At 35.1% G+C, this 17,437-nt stretch overlaps 1 protein-coding gene across 2 annotated transcripts in view; it reads left to right on the forward strand.

Annotated features, from left to right (window-relative positions):
• FGF12 (fibroblast growth factor 12) overlaps positions 1-17,437 on the forward strand; it is a 375,338-nt gene that overhangs the window by 227,661 nt on the left and 130,240 nt on the right. The window lies entirely within an intron of this gene.

A 17,437-nucleotide genomic window follows, 5' to 3' on the forward strand; every position in this document is an offset into this window, starting at 1 on the left:
TCTCTACCCACTTTTCATTTGTTTGTTTATTTTCCTCTCTGTCTTTCAGTGGCTGTTCCTTCTTATTCCTCTTACCTGTCTTTAGGCACAAAAGTTGAGAGGTGCTGTTCTGTCTCTCCTAATCACCAGTCACATTGCTTATTTTGTTTTTTTATAGCACTTGTCACTGTGTGAAATCATTTATATATTTATCTAGGTATTGGCTGACTCATCTAGTAGATTATAAGCTCCATGAGACCAGGGACCTTGTCAACTTCGTTTGCTCCTGCCCAGCACTCAAAATGGGCTTGGCACATTAGATTTACAATCAGTAATTGCTGAATGAATGAATGAATGATGTTCATTTGTTTCTTAAAATATATTTTCTATGTAGGCTGAGGCTCATCAAATCATTTTAAATGTAACGTTTAGTTGTTTGGATGTTTATTCATGTTTTCCCTTAATGTCACTTAATTTCCTGCAAAGATTTCTTGGTGCTGATAGGCTTGAGTAGTTGGTAAATAATTTGAATCTGTGCTGGTATAGCAAGGGCGCTGTGACATGGGATCTCTTTGGAATTATGATTGATGGTTCTCAACCATGATAGAAAATAGAGCATATAAGACATGGTATAGATGAAAACTCATGAGGGAGTTTTGAAAACCTTTAAAATGCAAAGAGAGTGCTTATATTTTGAGTATACAGTTTGCAGGCAATCTTTAAAATACAGTTCCAAAGACAAAAATGAATTTATAAAAATGGTCCAGGTGCCTAAGTAACAAAGACAAGCTAGTTTTGTCTACTTTGTTACTGAAAACTTGTTACTAAAAAAGTTGGTTACTAAATAGATGCTTGAGGTCATCTATCATAGCCAGAATCCTAATTATGAAAACTTGATAGTTGATGAGTCAAGAAATAGGATGGCTAAGGATGGACTTTCAGTCTTTCAGCTAAAAATGCAGAATCATCAATTAAGATAAATATCATTTGGGTTTTGAACATAAATTTAATATGGATATCACAAAAGATCACATTATAATTTAGTGAAGATACTTTTAAAAAAATTAATCAAAGGCATAAATCAGTTTTTAAACAGAGATTCATGAATCCCTTGGGAGAAAAGTTCTCTATTTTATATTCCTCTTAAATGACACACAGATGGTTTATGTAATTGTGCTTCAGCTTTGATAATATTTCTGGATAACTAGGTGTAATCTGCATTAATTGCTATAAATTGCTCTGATTCCTTGCTGTGAAATATTTTTCTTCTGTTAGGTAATTGTTTGTATTTTGTGAATGATGGATCATTGTTACACAGAATAGTATTGCAATTCACAAATTTATTTTTCAATACCCACATTTTGCTTGGAAACTTGTCACTTCCACCTAAAGTTATTCCTATAATAAATACCCAAATTCTGAAGCACTTCTGGCAAAAATTTCATTCTAAAACCTGTTATTTAACTTATTTCTGGAGATGATAATGCCTTATTAAATAGTGACTGTCAGCTTTACTTTTTCTTGATAACTAGAGTCATCAAAAAGAGTTACTCCACCTGGAAGCCCTTTTGGATGAAGTTGAGTAAAGGAACTATCTATGCTCCTATAGGGTGTTTATATCTATCTTACCATTTACCATGTAGTTTTGAAAACAATACAATATGTTTCTTTCCACTGATAGCAAGTTTCTCAAAAGCAAGTGATCCAGATGCCATGTCACCTCTTGTAAATTCAGGTTCTAGCATAGTTCCTGGCACATACTAAGTATTAAATAAGTAGCTGATAAACTTGAAATCTGGGTGAATATTTTGTTTTTTTTCAGGTACATTCTCAGAAGCACTTAAGGTTTTGGGTTTATTTGCTTCTTTACTCAACAGCCCCAGCCTATTTTGGGGTTAGTGGTTTTACTGCTTTGGTTAGCTTTTCTCATGTAATCTATTCTCACTTGTGTTAGCTTTCAGATCCTTTCTGGTGGTTGCTGCTTCTAATCTTCTTTGATGCAACAGACCAGATAACTAAGCACATTAAAACAATGAGTTAAATTTTACAGACTGTTAACTTCCGAAAAACTTCTGAACAAAGCTATATGCTTAGCATTGTGTTAAGCATCATGGTGGTACAAAGAATATATCAGACATTGTTCCTCCCCAATTTATTTGGAGAGGCAGTATGTAAAAAGAGAATACAACTAGAAAATGAGATAATATATATCCAGTACTGAATTGTGCTATACAGATGAGAGTAAAGGAAATGAGGCTTAGGGAATTAGGAAATCAAGGAAGGTTTAAATGATCATGGCAGGCTCTATGATTAGATCTAAACCTTGAAAATTTAAGCAAAGAGAAGCAGATGAGGTGATTAACAGTATTGGAGTTATTTGGAGGAAAAAGTCTAGTTCAGCCAAATATTTATGTTTGGCCATTAATTTTCTATGTTAGCATTATTTTTATTTGTAGATTGCCTCATCATTTAGAATTGGATAGAATGTAAATTCTTTTTTTTAATTTTATTTATTTATGTGAAAGAGAGAGAGAGAAAGAGCAGGGGGGAGGGTCAGTCAGAGAGGGAGAAAGAATCTCAAGCAGACTCCCCACTGAGCTCAGAGCTCAACACGGAGCTCAATCCCAGGACCCTGAGATCACAGCCTGAGCCAAAACCAAGAGTCGGGCACATAACCAACTGTGCCACCCAGGCACCCTGGATAGAAAGTAAATTCTAAAGCTATTTTGAAAGTTTAGAATGGATGATGTTTTACACAACAAACTGACTCACAGATCGTAAGACTTACATCTCTGCAATAAGCAGTAGTAACACCTTTATACATTACAGGTGTGTGTGTGCCATGGCTCAGCAACACGTGTACAATGCCTTAAAGTTCTCCATAAGTAGCCCAAACCCTCCTTTGCTTTCATGACATAATTATTTGATTGATGATAAAATGAAGGTAATTTGATAGAAAGTCAATCTCAGGAGCACACTCAAACAATAATAAAAAATTATCCTGTGTTTTTCAAATATAAAGTATTACAATTAATAAAATGAATTCTTCATTTGGCTTTGTGAATATGTTTATCCCATCCTCTCATATGTGCCTTTTTGAAGACTGTTTAAAAATTCTGTGATGGAAACCTCTGCATCCTCCATTAGTATGCGTACCTAAAACAACCAAAACTCTGGTCATGATTCCAGAAATCAGTGAATTCAGCCAGACTGTAGATCACTCTGAGTACCTTGGCAGGGTGGGGTGGGGGAGAACAGATTTCTGGGTGTTTTAAATTCTCCATAACTCAGTAACACCACAGTACTCAGCACTAGTAACTGTGAATGGAAACTTCCAACCAGAGTCTGCCTTTGATGCATATGTGACTTGGAGGGTTTTATGAATTGGCAAGAATTTTAAGGAGGTTAACATATTGGGGAGAGAAAAATTCCATCATAAAATTCACTTCTCTCTGATGGGTGCCAACAACACATGTGATGGAAAATATAGCCAGATATCTGATGGCATACCATTTGGAGCACGGGGATTAATCCTTTTCCTCCTCAGCTTCTTTAAATTCATCTTGTAACAAAAGCATCTCTTGCTTCAAGATTTGGTTAAATTATCACCTCCTTCTTGAAATCTTCACTTACATTAGCAGAATGAATGGCTTCCCCTCTCTAAGCCAGATGTTCTGTGCTTCTATCAGTCAAAAGGGTACATTTTTGTTTAATGGAACATATATCCAGCTCTCCTAAGCTGTGATCTTTCCAGGGACAGACACCAGGTTGTGCTCATTTTTAGATCTCCAACACATAGTAGATACTCAGACATTTATCATCATAGTGAATGAGCACACTTAGTTCTTAGTTGGCTTCATTGTCTCTGGTTATTTCCATTAAAAACAATATAACCTTGAAATAGTCTAGAATCTTACTTTAATATTCTCACAACAGGAAGTATTTGCAAAGAGGTGGTATTTCATTTATTTCATGCAAAAAGTTTTAATTACTAAGGGTATCCATGAAAATAATTATGCAGATCTGACCTAAAAGGTGGTTCACAGCATGAATACCAAGTGTAAAAGTATAATTAGGTTCTAGTACATTTCAGTTTTTATTAGAATGGGGTAGGAAATGAAGCAAGACTTTAAAATTTAAAAGAATTTTGGATTATAGGGCGCCTGGGTGGCTCAGTTGGTTAAGCAACTGCCTTCGGCTCGGGTCATGATCCTGGAGTCCCGGGATCGAGTCCCACATCGGGCTCCCTGCTCAGCAGGGGGTCTGCTTCTCCCTCTGCCCTCTTCCCTCTCGTGCTCTCTGTCTCTCATTCTCTCTCTCTCAAATAAATAAATAAAATCTTTAAAAAAAAAAAAAAGAATTTTGGATTATAATGTGAAAAAAACTAACAAAACTATACTCAAATGATGGATTCTTAGAGAGATGTTTATTTACACAGACCATTTTTAAAGGAGAAGATATCATCTAGTAATATTTCATTTACTCATTTTCTTTATTCCATATAATAAATTGATATTATTCATAACTCACTGGTTTAGAAAATAAGTTCTTGATATAAAGAGATTTGTTTGGGATTATAGTGAAAAGAGGACTAGATTTGGAATCAGGAAGCTTGAGTTTTAGTACTCTCTTGATCTATTATGAAATATATGGCTATGGCCAATCCCTTTATTTCACTGAGGCTCAGATACTTCATCCATAAAATGGGGATAATTTCAGTCACATAGGAATTAATTGCTTACCTACCCCTAAGGGCTGTGAGGATTAAATGGAATGATTCGATGCTTCATGTCATAGTGAACCAGTGTGTAATTCAGGGCCTGAACAGTTCCTTGATTTGTTGGGTTATATTAAATCTCACATAGTAAGTAATGTATGGGAATAGCTTGTTATATATTTAGATTGTGATGTATCTTTGATTATAGGTTACTTTCCCCACTCACACATTGGTGGAGCCTAACTGGGGTAGCTTCCAGGCAGCCCCTTCAGCTTGTTGAGCATAGCTCCCAGTAACATATAATTTCAGTGTCACCACCAATTTGATGGTATTTGGAACTTTCTGCATACCACCGGGGTCTATGAGTCGAAATCCAACCTCCCCAGTAGTTTTCTAAGTGACTTCAGGAACTCATTTTAAGACTACCACCTCAATGATTCTATGACTCTGTGAAAGCTGATATATTACAGTAGAGTCTGTCCAGAGTTTAAAGTTTTCTGAGTTATTGGGAACTTGAGATTTGGAATTTTGTTCTTTTTACTCCCTAACTGTATTGATTTGCCATGAGAGTCACGGTAAGCATTACTCTTTCTCTGTGGAATAGAAGATAAAACACAGTTCTGCAGTGTGACCTGATTCTCGAAAATCCAAATAGATCATACACTTTGTTCTTCCTCCCCCACCATTTTCTGCCCTCTGTTCCCACCCCGGCCCATAGCTAAAGACTTATTATCGGGAAGGCAAATTGCAGAGCCAATACTGTATTTTTATAATTATGTTGTTACCTTGTATAAAGATTATTTGAAGGACAGGGTAGAGAATAACTGTAATGAGAGAATATTTCTGCAAAGATCTCAAAGTGTTTGAATAACCAGATATCCATTGAGCAGTATTAATTGATCATCCATGATGGTCAAGTACCTTGTGATCTTCAAGATATCATCAAGGGTACAAAGTAAATACTCTATCCTTCTTGCCATTAAGAACTTTCCAAACTAGAAAGGATGTTAAAATTTGGAGTATTGATTACTGATGCATCTTTTCTAAGTTCTGATAAGTAAAAAATAGGGTCAAGAGTGCAAATGGTAACCAAATTATGTTTTTTTTTTTATTAGTGGCAAGTGCCTGGTAGTTGGAAAAGCTGAAATGCAGAATTTATTGTTGACCTGGGACAAAATGTGAGGTTATTTGTGGGTCTCTGGATGTAGCCCTTAGAGCTATAGCTTTCCTGTGAGGAGAGCTATGTTAAGACAGTGATCCCAAGTGCTGCTACCCACTCTGCTATGCAAAGTTCTCTGAAGGAGCACGAATGAAGGAAAGAATAGCGGACCTCTACTTACACCTCAGATGAGAGAACCTGGACTCTGTTTCAGAAGTGCTGACCACATGGGGTTAGAAGAGGAAGGAGGAGGCTTAGCCTCATGAAGCAGGCAGTGAAATAGATGGAATTGTGCTTTTCCCCCACCTTTGAACCTAAATAGCCCTATACATTTTTATATGGCCCAAGAAACATGAAATTTCGACCAATAAGATTGTCTGCTCTTCCTGTGGAATAAAGCAGTAGACATAGCAACTGAAGTTCCACTTGTCTGTTGTGGTAAAAAAAAAAGAGTGGTGGTAAAAATTTACTCTTCTTGGAGAATATGGGATTCCCTCCTAACAAGGAGTGATCAAATGTATATACAGATAATTACTATAACTAAAGTCTCCTAAAAATTTAAACACTATAACTAATTATATGTATCTGTGGAAATTATCTTAAATCCTCTTTTGAACAAGCTATATATAAATAACAAATAAATACTTCTACTCATCTTTTAATGGAAAGCTCTGTTGCCTCTCCAGGATTAAAGAAATATGAAAAATAATATTTTGTTTGTGAAGAAAACAAGATGAATCACAAGGTTCTATTCAGAGCGAATCACAATTAAAAGAGAGCTTTCCATACGTTTATTAATATTACAAATAATATAAATAATAATGATAGTTATGTACTGAGGCCCCATATGTGCCAAGTTTGTACTAAATCTTTCATGGTGGTTACATTTGCCTACATTTAAAAAATAATACTCAAGGATATGTTTTATGCCATTCACCTCATGAAAAATTCTCTTATACATCTGTTGTACCTTTATTTTTCAAGAGTCAGTTTAGGAGCCATGTCTTCTGAGAAGTCTTCCATAATTTTCTTTCACCTATATTATTTCTTAGTTCCTGGATATCTCGTAGTACTCCCTGCAAAACATAACACTTACCCAATAGCACAAGGCATGCATTTGATTGTTTATGTGTGCATTTCTTACATCTCACCTCATGGGCAGAAATCAAGTTCTATATGTCTCTGTACTTTCCCCCAATGATCCTATCTTAGTACCTTACACCAATAAATTTTTAATAATCATTAACTTTTAATTACTACCCTTTTTGTAAGTTAGAAATTAGGAGGATTTGATCCTTTCAATTAGAATTTTTGTTTAAATATATCAATAATTCATAATTATATGAAAGGTAAATATATTTCAGCTTTATGCATTGCAAAATAAATTATTCCTGACAATATTTTGACATTTTAGACCATCAATATTGGATATTTTACAATTCATGATAAATAGACATTTTTACCTGGCCTAATTCTAAATTGAGAAACAGTTGCTATTTTGGCAGTTTTGTTCTTTAGTATCTCCTTCCAAGATATATGGAGTAATTATAAAGAGATAGAATTTGCTGGAAAAAAGCATCATGTGATTGAAAGGTTACTTGTTTGGGAATTAGAAACCTTGCTGTATTCCTACTTCAGCTTCTAATTCATACTGGAACTTTAGGAAGTCCTTTCATTCTTATTCTGCTAATACTTATGGAATGTTCATTGTATATCAGTCTCTGTTCTAGACTCTGGAGGTATTGTAATGACCAAAATGTACAAATATTTATGCTTTTGTGGGGGCATAAATTCTAGTTTTCCTTTTTTGGCTTTGGCATATTCCCCTGTAGAAAAGAAACTCCCCACTTGATAAAATGAGAGGATAGGATATAAAATTCTCTCTGGATCCTTCCATGTTTAACACACCAGAATTACATATTCTGATATGTAATTGGTTGTGACAGTTAAGGACTAGAAGTTATGATTGTAAAGTAGGCAACGTTGTTCTCTTCCAAGATATTAACAGTTTAGTCACATATGTATGACTAAATATACCTTAGTAACTATAAGAGCAAGTATCTTCCTGTTACCACCAGCAAGGAAGCAGTTCTCCAGATAGGGGACTTCTGTTTCACATCCAAGCTAGGCAAGCTTTGGTTCAGAGCTCTCAGTATGGTTTCTTACAGATTTGCTAAAATAGAACATGATTCCAACCTTCTAAGGGAGGAACCACTAGAAATGGCAAAATGAGTGATGTTAACCTACACTAATGTGGAAGCAGAGTTTGGGATCATCTGCAAACCCTGTTTAACCTCATTGGGGGATTTAATGAACACTGAGCAGCAGTAATCAATCTTCAGAGTCTCAAGAGATAATGTTACTAATTTGCATTATTCTCCAGAACCATCTTACTAACTTTCCATGCCCTTTACATAAGAAATAAGACTGAACCACAGGGTTTTATTATAAACTCAAAAAATATTGTCTCAGAAACTATCTGGTCTAGCTCATTCTGAAAGGAAGTATCAGGTGAGTCAATGCTAGACCTAAGAGAACAAGCCTGGAATCAATTCAGTAAATTATTTATTCATGTTTTACTCTAAGTACACCATAGCTTATAGTCACTGCCCACAATATGTACCTACAACATAGATGGTGTTGTAAATAATATAATATAAACATAATATAATGTGATAAGTGATATAATCATGCCATGGTACCTAGTGGTATGAGAACATAATTAAGGAGCAAATAAATCCCCTTAGTTAAATACTTCAGAGTGGAAGTAATACATGAATTGGATAATACATGAACTGGGAAGTAATACATGAACATGAGAAATGCTGAGGCTCTTATAGTTCTGTGAAAAGGAGGAAGGGCATTCCAGGCAGAAGGAACAGCACATATAAAGGGGAAAACATACAAAAGTCATATGGGATTACCAGTGAAAAGTGAACTTCTGACTTCTGGTTTCTGGTCCTAGATTGCTGAGAAGTCATCACGGCCATCCTCATAATAAGAAAAAAAGCTGAACAAATGAAAATTCATAATTCTTCTTAAATTTATTGGAGAATTGGGGCCACAGGGCAAACCACCAGCTGAAAATGGGGAGATGAAAAATAGAGAGCCAGAGCTTACTGTGAGCAGAAGCTGCTGCTGGATCCTGATAGGAACACATGAAGGGCCATGGACTAATTGTTGGAGCTTGAGAGAGAAAATCTTCCTGAAGACCTACTCTTTGTAGAGCATACACTTTCATGAGTCTCACCTTCAGGAGCCCAATTAAGTTCTTGGGGTGAAAATCAGAGAAAAAAAGTCCTCTTGTATGTGGCAGGTGGAGGAGGAAAGTAACCGTTTTAAAGTATACCAAGAGCATTTGTTCTTACTAAGAAAGGCCTACCCTCGGAAGAAACTACTTTCCCAGAGCCTAATCAACACGGGTTTTGCCAAAGCCTAACCAAGAGGGAGAAAGGCATGTTCAGCTGCAGGCCCGTCTAGCCTTCCCCTCTCATACAAGGGTGTGACGGAGAAGCTGAGAGGCACTTGTGAAAGCCACAGCCCAGGGGAACAGGCCCACCAGGAGATGAGAGCTAACCATAGGGATATAGAATGTTTTCCTTCTTCCCAACATTTTACCACCACACTACAGAGCTCCGTAACCATGGGGGATTGCAGCTGAAAAGAACTACAAAGTCACACTCTATTTAAGAAGGAGCCTCTAGGGAAACCAAAGACAACAGGGGAGACAGAAAACAAGGAAAAGAGAAAAACGTTAGCCTCTGACACTTCCAACTCTAGAAAACAGTAAACACAGCTTAACCCCCAGCCCAGTAAATACAGAACTTGTACTAAAGGCCTCTTTGCCTCCGTTTCTTTTACCCAATGCATCATGTCTGGCTTTTCACAAAAAAATTACAAGGTGTGCCTAAAAAATATACTTAGAAGAAAGAAATCAAGCATCAGAAGCAGACTAAGACATGGCAGAGATTTTGGAATGATTCAGACCAGGAATTTAACATAACTATAATTAATATGATAAGGACTCTAAGGTAAAAGTGGACAGCATGCAAGAACAGATGGGTAATGTAGGAACAGAGATGGAAACTCTAAGGAAAACATCAAGAAAAAAAGCTAGAAATAAAAAGCACCCACAGAAGGTGAATCATTAGTAGACTGGACATGGCCAAGGAAAGAAACAAGAGGCTTGAATATGTCAATAGAAACTTCCCAAACGGAAAGATAAAGAGAAAAAAATCCAGAAGAGAATATCCAAGAACTGTGGGACAATTATAAAATGTGTAGCATACATGTGTATTGAGAATGCCAGAAGGAGAAGATAGAAAGAAACAGAAGAAATATTTGAAGTAATAATTTCTGATAATTTTCCCCAAATTAATAAAATACAGCAAACCACACATACGGAAGTTCAGAGAATACTAAGCAGGAAAATCCAAAAAACCTACACCTAGACATATCATATTCAAACTGCAGAAAATCAAAGAAAAAGAGACTATCTTGAAAGAATCTGGAGGGTAGAGGAGAGCACCTTGTTTAGAGAGGAACAAGCAAAAGAATTGTCTTCAGAAAACATACAAGCAAGAAGAGAGTGGAGTAAGATATTTAAAGTGCTTAAAGGAAAAAAAAAAAAACAACCTACTAACATGGAATTCTGTATCCAGCAAAATTATCTTTAAAAATTTAAAGAGCAGTAAAGACTTTCTTAAACAGAAATTGAGGAAATTTGTTGCCAGGAAACCTGTCTTGAAAGACATGTTAAAATAAACTCTTTTGAGAGAAGGAAGATGATATAGGTTAGAAACTTGGATGTACCTATATGAAGGAGGAGTGCTAGAAAGGATTAGATGAAGGCAAAAGTTTGATTTGTCTAAGCTTGTTCAAATTAATAATAGCACCAATGTATTTGGTGTATAGCTTATGGATAAATGTAATAACAGCAATTTTATAAGGGAAAGAAGGGAGGAATTGGGCATACACTGTTATAGGGTACTTCCACTAACTGCTAAGTGGTATAGTCTGTTTGATAGTGACTTGGGGGGCACCTGGGTTTCTCAGTTGGTTGAGTGTCCGACTCTTGATTTCAACTCAGTGGGAAGTTTGCTTGGGGGTTCTCTTTCTCTCTCTCTCTTCCTTTGCCTCTCCCCACCCCCCCCCCACTGTCCCCACTTGTGTGCTCTCTCTCTCTCTGTGTCTTTCAAATATGTAAGTCTTTTTTTAAAAAAGAAAGTGACTTGGATTGTCATAAATATATAATGCAAACTCTATTAGCACAATATCTAAAAAAAATGAAGGAAATATGATTGATATGCTAAGAAAGGAGAGAAAATGCAATCATATAAAATGATCAGTTTAAGCCAGAGCAGAGAAAGAGTGGAAGGCAAAAAATAAAATAAAATAAAACAAAGGCAACAAAAAGAAAACATTAATATATATGTTTTCCAACTGTGTCAATAATCACCTTCAGTGTGAATGGTCTAAGTATAGTAATTAAAAGAAATAGATTATCAGTAGATAAAATTTAAAAGACCCCACCAAATGCCATCTACAAGAAACCCTCTTGAAATATAAAAATATGTATATATTAAAAGTAAAGGGATGGATAAGGATATCCTATGCTAACACTAATGAAAAGAAAGTTGGAGTAACTGTTTTCATTTCAGACAAAGCAGACTTCATAAAGGAAAATTATCAGGAATAAGGAACAGCATTACTTAATAATAAAAGGGACAATTCTTGAAGAAGACATAATAATATTCAATATGTATGTGCCTGAAACAAGAGAACATTGCAATATGTGAAGCAAAAACTCATAGAATTTCAAGGATATATAGATGAATTATTATAGGCATACTTTAATACCCTTCTATCAGTAATGAACACATTCAGCAGGCAGAAAATCAGTAAGGATATATTTGAATTAAACAGCACCATGAATCAACTAAATCTAATTGTTATTTATGGAATACTTCCATATTCCATATGGAATTCATATGGAATATGAATATATTCATCCAACAACAGCAACATACACATTCTTGTCAGGCTTACATGAAATAGTTACAAAGATAAACCACATTTGGGGCCATAAAACACACTTTAACAAATATAAAAGAATGGAAATCATACAAAGTATGCTCTCAGACTACAATGGAATAAAGAGATAAAAAAACCAGAAAGGTAACTGGAAAAATCCCAACATTCTTGGAGATTAATCAGCACATTCATCAAAGAAGTCTCCAGGGAAATTGAAAAATATTTTGATTTAAATAAAAATAAAAATACAACTTGAAAAAATTCATGAGATGCAGTGAAAGCAGTGTTTAAAGGAAATTTATAGCATTGAAAGCATATATTAGAAAGGGAGAAAGATCTAGAATCAATAATCTAAACTTCCACTTTAAGACATTAGGAAAATAGGAGCAAAATTAAATCCAAAGTAAGAAGAGGAAAAGAAATAATAAAAATTAGAACAGAAATCAATGAAATTGAAAACAGAATCAGTACAGAAAATCAACAAAACCAAAACCATGTTCTTTGAAAAAAATCAATAAAATTGATGAACCTCTATCCAGGCCAGCCAAGTGAAAAAAGAGACAAGACACAAATTACTTACACCAAAAATTGAAGTGCAGCAGTCACTACTAATTGCATGGATATTTAGAAGATATGAAAGGGAGGTTATGAACAGCTCTATGCCAACAAATTTGATAACTCGGATGGAATCGATACATTCCTTAAAAGCACAAACTACCAAACTCACACAAGGAAGAAGGGATAATTTGTGTAGGTCTGTGTCTATTAAAGAAATGAAATTTATAGCCTTCCCAAACAGAAAATACTAGGCGCATTTCACTTGTACACTCTACCAAACATTTAAGGAAGAAATTTTACCAAATCTCTATAGTCTCTTCCAGAAAATAGAAGCAAAGGAATATTCCCTAACTCATTCAATGAGGCTAGCATTACCTTAAAATAGCAGGAACAGACAAAGATGTTACAAGAAAGGAAAATTCCAGACCAGTATCTCTCATGAATATACATACAAAAATCCTCAACAAAATATTGGCAAATTGAATCCAACAATTTATAAAAAGTATTATATACCATGACCAAGTGAGATTTATTCCAGATATATAAATCAGGTTTTACATTTGAAAATCTGCTAATGTAATCCATCACATCAACAGGCTAATAAAAAAACATCATTACTTTTTAATGACTAAAAGAATCTGACAAAATCCAACACCTATTCATGATAAAAACTCATATTAATCCAAGAATAGAGGGGAACTTTGTCAACTTGGTAAAGAACATACAAAACACCTAGAGAAACCAGATGCTTTCCCCCTAAGATTGAGACCAAAGCAAGGGCATCCCATCCCTATTCAACATTCTTCTTCAACACCATACTTAAATCCTAACTAATTCAGTAAGACAAGGAGAGGAAGTAAAAGGTATAGATTGGAAAGAAAGACGTAAAACTGTCTTTGTTCACAGATGACATGATTGTCTATATAGAAAATCTGAAATGACAAGAAAAAAACTAGAGCTTATAAGCAATTATAACAAGCTTGCATATTGAAGGCTAATATACAAAAGTCAATTGCTTTCCTTTATACCACGATGAATCATAGGAAGTTAAAATGAAAACAATAACAACATTTGAGTTACCATGTAAACAAAATGAAATACTTAGGTATAACTGAAAATATATTCATAATGTCTGTATGAGGAAAACTACTAAGCTACCATGAAGTCAAAGAAGTTTTAAATAAATGGAGAGATAGAATATGTTTACGGATAGGATTCAATATTGTTAAAATGTCACTTCTTCGCAACTCCTCTACAGATGCAATGCAATCTCAACCAAAATTGCAGCAAATCATTTTGTGGTTATCAATAAGCTGAAAAGCAAAAGACCCAGAGTAGCCAACATAATATTGAAGGAGAAAAAACAAAACAAAACATAGGTCTGATACTACCCAACTTCAAGACTTACTATAAAGCTACAGTAAACAAAACAGTGTGGTGCTGGTGAAAGAATAGACAAATACTTCAATGGAACAGAATAGAGAGCCCAGAAATAGACCCCCACCAATATAGTCAACTGACTTTTGACAAAAGAACAAAGGAAATTCAATGGAACAAATGGTGCTGGAACTTCTAGACATCCATATACAAAAAAAAGAAAAAAAAGAAAGAAAATAATCTGGACACAGACTATACACTGTTTATAAAAATGAACTTAAAATGGATAATAAACCTAAATGTAAAGTATAAAACTATGAAACTCTTAGAGGATCTAGATGACCTTGTGTTTGGCTGTGACTTTTTATATACAACACCAAAAATTAGATCCATGAAAAGGAAAATTGCAAAGTTAGACATAAAAATTAAAACTTCCACTTCATGAAAGACACTAGTAAGAGAACAAAATGATAAGCTACAGACTTAGAGAAAATATTTGCAAATCACATATCTGATAAAGGATTTGTAACCAAAACATACAAAGAACTCTTAAAACTCAACAGTAAGAAAACAAACAATCCAATTAAAAAATAAAAGTTCTAAGCATGCAGCTCACCGAAGACTATATATAGGTGGAAAATAAGCTTATGTAGTGATACTCAACATCATATGACATTATATGACACGTCAGATGCAATGACTTGCAAATTAAAACAATGAGACACTACTGCACACCTATTAGAATGGCTAAAATTCAAAACACTAACAACCTCTAATATTGGTGAGCATGTGGAGCAACAGGAACTCTTTTTCAGTGCTGGTGGGAATGCAAAATGGTACAGCCACTTTGGAAGACAGTTTATTACAAGGCTAAACATAGGCCCGCTTTATAATCCAGTAATCACATTTATAGTTTTTTATCCAGATGAGTTGAAAACTTACGTCCACCCAAAAACCTGCTCATGAATGTTTATAGCAGCTTTATTCATACTTGCCAAAATTTGGAAGCCATAAAGATATCCTCCCATGGATGGATGGATAAACAATCTGTGGTACACCATCCAATGCAATAGAATAATACCAAATGATAAGAAGAAGTGAGGCCCAGAAAGAATATGGAGGACTTTAAATGCCTATTTCTGAGTGAAAGAAACCAGTCCGAAAAGACTATATACTGTATGATTCCAACTATAAGAATTGCTAGAAAAGGCAAACATATAGACATTGAAACAGTCATTGGTTTCCAAGGTTTCGGGGGGAGGGAGGAAAAGAGGAATGAAATGTTTGTGCAGAGGATTTTTAGGGCAGTGAAACTATTATATATGAAATTGTAATGGTGGATAGCTTAAGTTATGCTTTTTTCAAAACATAAAGAACTGTACAGTACAAAGAGTAAACCTTAATGTAAACTATGGACTTTATTTAATATTAATGTATCAGTATTTGTTCCTCAATTATAACAAATATATCACACTGATGCAAGATATTAATGATAGAGGAAACTCTGTGTGTGAGTACAGGCATATGGGAATGTTCCATACTTTCTGTGAAATTTTTCTATAAACTTAAAACTTTCTAAAGAGCGAACTGGACCTAGTTAGTGTGGGAAATAAGAGTAAAAAATTTATTTGAGATCATTTTGTGACAGGCTTTGTGACAGTTTGGTCTTTTAAAAATGCTTTGCCTTAGTCCACAATGGATTTGATATGGTTCATGGAAATCAACAGTACAAAGGTAGCATATCAATCATAAATGAAAAAATCAAACCAGAAAATAATAAAGATTAAAATGAGAGGTTAATACATATATATTAAACCAAGCAGGTATGTAGAGCTCATAGGCGTAAAGCTTGTGGAGCTTTTGTATTTGACACAATGGATTGACCCAGCGCTATTTGGAAACCACAGTAAAACAGAGATATAGTCATTTACTATATTGTTCAATTTCGGACCATGGCAAATGTAGCTACTCCTTAAAGAAAATTTTCAAATAGCATCTCATAGGGCAACTATTGAGGGATGGCACAAAAGAGAAAAGAATCTACAACCAAAAGATAACTCTACGAGTAGAAATTATTTTTGGTTCTCTATGACAATGAGTGGAGGCATGTTTCATATTTAAGTGTCTAATAATTTTGTACCTTTTTTTCCCCTCTAGATTCAGTTCATTCATTCATTTATGCACAAAATATGTGTTGAGCACTGACTATGTCCCAGGTATTTATCTAGATATTAGGGATATATCTCAGAACAAATGGCACTTAAATGCTAGTAAATTAATCAGATAATTATTCGGAAATATTTAGCAGTAAACTTTTCTCCATGGGATCAAAATGTACACAAGTATATGATTACAAATGGAAAAATAGGGGATAGAATCAGGTGTTGACCATTTTTCCTTTTTCATTTATGTATGAATTTTTAATATGAATGCAGAGGCATAAAGCATTAGTGTGAGTCGAAGTGTTTCTGAGAACAAGTTTCATTGGTTCAGCTTTATAACAATGATAAATAAACCTGTTAAATATTCCTGGACAGGGGTGCGTGGGTGGCTCAGTTGTTAAGCATCTGCCTTTAGCTCAGGTCATGATCTCGGGGTCCTGGGATCGAGCCCCGCATTGGGCTCCCTGCTCCGCGGGAAGCCTGCTTTTCCTTCTCCCACTCCCCCTGCTTGTGTTCCTTCTCTTGCTGTGTCTCTCTCTGTCAAATAAATAAATAAAATCTTAAAAAAAAATATTACTGGACAGTGCCAGTGTTTGTCCCCTAAATGATGTTTGTAACATTTTTACCATACAGCAGATTTCATTCATTCACTATCCTTTTCTGAGTTGTCCTATGTGCCAGTACATGTTTCTAATGTAGTCCGTTTTCTGTTCTCTTCTTGTTAAGTTTGCCCTTAAAATATATTAAACTTTTTTTTTAAAGTTTAAGTGTTGAAAATATAATATCATAGTAATTTAGAATATTCATTTTATTCATTTATCCTTTATGAAAAGCACTATATATCACTTGATGTTCTTAAAGCACATGAAAAAGAGAGACAGCAAATGAATAAGTAGGTTTGCTGTGTGTCATGTCATTCAGATGAGTTTAGGTTGTTCTTGTTTGTACTGTATATTATTGTTAGAGATTTCTGGGAACAACTCTCTATAAAATCTCTCCAAGTAGACAGCTATTCCCATATCAGCATCTGCAGTGGAATCTGGAGGACATTACAGAGAGAAAAGTACACTGAAGCCTTTCCACCCCAGGATTGCATAAGGACTGTAGGGAATGGATTTGGAGGGGCTGAAGCTGCATCTCTGTTATGGTTTAGGTGACCCTTGGGTGTATTTCACCCAGAGGACTACCCCTAATCCCTCCACTCCGGTCTTGTGAGATCTTTGAAACCTGTTTTCCCCAAGTGTTGCTAATTGCCCCTGCTCAGGTCACAGTGCTACTGTTAGCAGGCATCAGGACCTCTGTGAAGTCATTACGTGATGCTGTGTTTGGTCTTCGGGAATTTCAGAAGTGTTACAGAATGACAATTTATGGCCAAGCTAAAATATCCCCGCAGCCCTTGTAGTGGGTTGAATAGGGTCCCCCAAAATTCATGTGCACCTGGAACCTCAGAAT

Source organism: Halichoerus grypus, chromosome 1 (assembly GCF_964656455.1).
Source record: "Halichoerus grypus chromosome 1, mHalGry1.hap1.1, whole genome shotgun sequence".
NCBI lineage: Eukaryota > Metazoa > Chordata > Mammalia > Carnivora > Phocidae > Halichoerus > Halichoerus grypus.